Raw genomic sequence first — 4,851 nt, forward strand, 5'->3', positions numbered from 1 at the left:
CAGGGAAAACTCCAAATGGCTAAACGGGAGAAATCCTGAGAACAGCAGAAGGCACAGGCCCAGGTGTGCTGGGTTTGGCCTTTCCTTGAGGTTTGGCCTTTCCTGCACTTCAGGTGTGCTGGGTTTGGCCTTTCCTCCAATTCAGGTGTGCTGGGTTTGGCCCTGAGTTCAGGTGTGGTGAGATTTTTTACTTTCCTTGGGTTCAGGTGTGCTGGGTTTGGCCTTTCCTTGAGGTTTGGCCTTTCCTGCACTTCAGGTGTGCTGGGTTTGGCCTTTCCTTGAGGTTTGGCCTTTCCTGCACTTCAGGTATGCTGGGTTTGGCCCTGAGTTCAGGTGTGGTGAGATTTTTACTTTCCTCCACTTCAGGTGTGCTGGGTTTGGCCTTTCCTGCACTTCAGGTGTGCTGGGTTTGGCCCTGAGTTCAGGTGTGGAGAGATTTTTACTTTCCTTGGGTTCAGTTGTGCTGGGTTTGGCCTTTCCTCCAGTTCAGGTGTGCTGGGTTTGGCCTTTCCTGCACTTCAGGTGTGCTGGGTTTGGCCTTTCCTGCACTTCAGGTGTGCTGGGCTTGGCCTTTCCTCCAGTTCAAGCCCGGTGGGTTTTGATTTTCCTTGTATTAAAACCTCCAGTTTGCCCCAGAACCTCAGGTGGGCAAAGACAGAGGGAGACTGGGGAGCACTGAGAACATTTTCTGCTTCGTGGAGAGCTCTGTGAGCTCTCAAAACACAGCTTCCAGAAAATACAAGTGGATTCTGCCGTGGAAGCCGGGCCTGACCCACTCCCTGGCGGTGCCATTTGAACCAAAGCCCGCCAGGAGCAATTTCTCTGCCAGGTGGCTCGGGGCACATCTGCTTCTCCCACAGTGCAGCCTCCCGCTGCTGAGGGCTGGGAATATTTTAAATAATCACTTCTGGGCCTTGTTTGGTGCTTCAGCAGCAAAACCGAACACCAACCCCTTCAGCCTGTAGTTATTTACCCTGTCTTGTACTGCCTGGGGTAGAGGTGTTGCAGGTGATGTCTTGGCTGCTACAGAGGGGCAACAACCCTTGCTGGCTCCATCTGAAATGCCTAAACACACAATAAAATGTCTGAAAGAAAAGTTCACCAAACTCAATTCATCTGTGAATCCACAATTCAGGATACAAAATATTCGGGTTTGGGGCTTTTTTTTTTTTTTTTTTTTTTTTTTTTTTGGTCGTAGTTTTTCTACAGTGCATCTGCTTGGGATGTATTTCTCTGGCAAGAAACAGACAATTACGACTCTGGGCTTACCACTGACAGCAAATACAGGTGCCAGCTCTGGAAATGCTCCTGGAATGCTGAAGACAAAAAGCCATGAAGGATGGTTTGGTTCAAACTGTGAGTTTGCACAGGCAGGATTTCATGTGCTGAGGTCTCATCCCCCACCCCTCCAAATTTTACGTTTTTAAAAATTTCTTTTTATTAGTTTAGTTTCATTAGAGATTTTTATGAGTTTTAGTATTTTTATTGTATTTTTAGCTGGACACCCTTTGATTTCACTGGGGGTTTTGGTTCAAACCTCAGGCCCTCACTCCCCTGGGCCTGGATTTCCCTTTGCAGCCCAAGCCCGGACTCTCCCACTCTTCATTCCAGATTTCCCTTTTTATTACAAACCTTTACCCAGGGGAGGTGGGGAAGGAGCTGCTGGTCCCCATTATAAATTTCCCAATGCTAAATACACCCCTGGCACAACCAGGTGGATAGGATCCCTATTTAAAATCCCCTTTTCCCAGTCCTCCAAGACCGTGAACGCCCAAATATCCAATATAAATTAGGATCAATATCAATATAAATATCAATATAAATTAGGAAGGTCAGCTGTCGCCCAGCAGGTCCCTCTGAGCTCCAAATGGAATTACTCTTCCTGAAACCCCCCCTGCTTGCATTCCTTCTGCAATCCATGGGGGGATTTTCCTGCAGAAGCAGCGCTGTGGGAATGGTAAACGCTTCACAGCAGCCCAACACTGCAAAGGGACAGCTTTGTTTGGTTCGAATTCGTGGCAAGAAAGGAAAGTCAGAGAAGTTAATTCACAACATTCAGGGATTTGGCAAAAGAATCCATCAGCATTTAATTCATGGAACACCATTAACTCTCTTATTAATTTGAAAATTATCATTTAGAGGGATATTAAAAAAAAAAAAAAAAAAAAAAAAAAAAAAAAAAAAAAAAAAACCCAAACTGCATTTCACCAAGTTGGAACTCTCTCATTCTTGTCAGATGAGAAATCTAGGCAAGCATTGCCAGCCAAAAAAATAAGAGTTTAAAATTGCTGAAACCTTTCATTTACAAGTTTATAAGTGATGAAAAAAATTGCTTTTTATTTGGAAAGATCTGTTCCAGGGAAAATTTAAATACAATTATTTAAAAACCTCTTTAAAAATAGGGAAAAACCAGATTGGTTTGATTTCTGTTGTCAAACTGCATCCATGGGTTTTTAGCCAGCATTCCCTGGATTCTGTCCTCCAAAAATCCTAATTTTTTTCTTGTCTAGCAAACAACTTTTTAACCATGATTTGCTCTGCTTTGCTTTGCTCAGCCAGAGAATATCAGGCATCATTTTTAAAAGAATAAGAATATTCAGAGGTTTTTCTTACCATATAAAGCAGGAAAAATCCCAGCTAAAATGGCCTTGGCTGACTAATTAATACCTTCCATCCCTTTGACAGACAATCCAGCCAAGACTGACAGGCAGGAGATAAAGTTCAAGGAATGCCAGTGGGGAGAGAGGCAATTGTTAATTTTTTAACATCTTAATAGCTCTAAAAGGACAGGATTCAATATCAGAGTCCACCTCAGAACTATTCCAGAGCCTGCTAATCTCAACTGGAGCTTGGAGCAACGCTGCAGTGGAAACAAGGAGAGCAATTTAAATAGGAAAAAAAATTATAGAAATAGGAAAAAAAATAATAGATATAGGAAAAATAAATTATTGAAATAGGAAATAAAATTAGAGAAAGAGGAAAAAAAATCTGTTGTAAATGGCTTGTTTAGAAAAATCTAGGTTTTGGATTGGCTGTGTAGGGGGAGGAGGCCTCTGACTACATGGAAATAAAACTAAGATGTGGAATTTCCTAAAGATGTTCCTCAAATAGCAAATATTGCACAGGCAGGGCCTGTCTGAACCGAGAATATTGGAATTTGTGATAGCCCTGGGTAGCCAAGGGGAACGCAGAGCAAAATTTGATATTCCCAAATGTATTCCCTGATCTACAAACATCTCTTACTCATTTTCAATGAAAATTGTGAGCATTTCCTATCAGTCCTCTGCAAGCATTTTCCCCCCTCTGTTGTTTTTTGTAGGCCAAACCCAAACTTACCAAAGAAGTTGCTTTAAGGGGCACTTTGCTGTCCCTTATACCTAAAATAAAGCCGAGTCCCCCCAACTGCAGCCTATTAATGCAGCGTTTCCCCTCTCCCATGAATGTCACAGGCTGCCCTGAGGAATTCCCCTTCACTTGCTGTTCCATCACAGATGAAGTCTCCAAAGTGACCTTTTCAAGCAGCTGGATGGCAGCGGGGAGGTGCCACAGCCAGATCTTCGGGAGGGATGGTCAGATATGATTTCCATTCCCAGGCGTGTCAAAAGGGATTTTCATCCTCATCAAAGGACAAAATGCTGGAAGTTGAAAATAATGCTGGGCAAAAAAAAAGAAAGGAAGTTGTTCAGAACTCCCATCAAAAAAATCCTCTGGAAATGTTTCGGGTTCTTCATATTGATAAATCTTGTTGTAATAAAATATGGATCAGAGTTGAAATGGGAGGGTTTGAATTTCTGTAGCTTTCAGGTTGAAAAAATGGCATTAACATGATCTGAGTAATTCAGTAGCAAAAATCTTCCCTTAAAAATTGTTCCAACTGTTCCAAAAAGAAACCCAAAATACCCACCAGCTCCACAGAAACCAGCCCATTTTTAACTGTTTTTTTTTTATATTACTGTTGGAGGTTAGGGTTTTTCCTTTTGCTTTCCTTTCTCTTACGGAATTTTCTCCCACTTTCCCATCTCACTGTGCTGGTTTCTGTTCTGCTCTGACCTCAGTCACGTTGCTAATAAAGCTCTTTCCCTTCCTTTCATAGGGGTTTTTTTAATGCCAGGGCTATTTAAATCATAAAAACACAGAATCAGGGAATCCTGGAATGGTTTGGGTTGGAAGGACCTTAAGATTATCCAGTGCCAGCCCTGCCGTGGCAGGGACACCTCCCACTGTCCCAGGGTGTCCCAGGGTGCTCCAAGCCCCGTCCAGCCTGGCCTTGGGCACTGCCAGGGTTCCGGGGACATGAAAGGTCCTTCCAGCAGAAGCTGTCCCTTATTCCACTTTTATTTTTAGGTGGATAGAAGAGCTTCTGTAAATGATTTTGGGTGCTGAATGTAAAAGTCCAGAGGCTCGTGCCAGTGCTGCTGCGCTGGGAACATCCACAGGAAATCTCCCTGGGCTCTACTGCCATTCCCTCAACCACTCCTTTTCAGTGGAAATTCTATTTCCATCACCCATCCAACTGTATAATGATTATCAGCTCTGGATTATTAAACTTCCACCCCTCCTCCAGGCTGCAGGATAGAAGGGAGGGGGAAAAGAGCCCTCTAACTGAATCCAAGGCCAGTATTTAATACTCTCCTTAATACCAGCCTATCAATGTTGGAGGCCTCAGTAATTCTTTTTAAACTGTCAGTTAACAAGAATTATCCTTGTAAACAAACAAATCCTTGTGTGAACAGGCTCTTTTGATACTTAGGAATGAGGCTGAACAAGCACTGAGGAACGTCTGAAGTCTGATGTTTTAATCAAAGCGTGGCTTCTGAGCTGCTCCTGCGCTGGGAGCTCCCAGGCACCTCC

At 43.5% G+C, this 4,851-nt stretch overlaps 1 long non-coding RNA gene across 1 annotated transcript; it reads left to right on the plus strand.

Annotated features, from left to right (window-relative positions):
- Positions 1 to 245: 245 nt before the first annotated feature.
- LOC128820165 (uncharacterized) lies at positions 246 to 3,924 on the plus strand. Its single transcript, XR_008440848.1, has 4 exons — positions 246 to 306; positions 399 to 425; positions 1,199 to 1,356; positions 3,450 to 3,924. It is a non-coding gene; the product is annotated as an uncharacterized LOC128820165 (long non-coding RNA).
- Positions 3,925 to 4,851: the final 927 nt, after the last annotated feature.

This window comes from Vidua macroura, chromosome 28 (genome assembly GCF_024509145.1).
Source record: "Vidua macroura isolate BioBank_ID:100142 chromosome 28, ASM2450914v1, whole genome shotgun sequence".
Taxonomy (NCBI): Eukaryota; Metazoa; Chordata; class Aves; order Passeriformes; family Viduidae; genus Vidua; species Vidua macroura.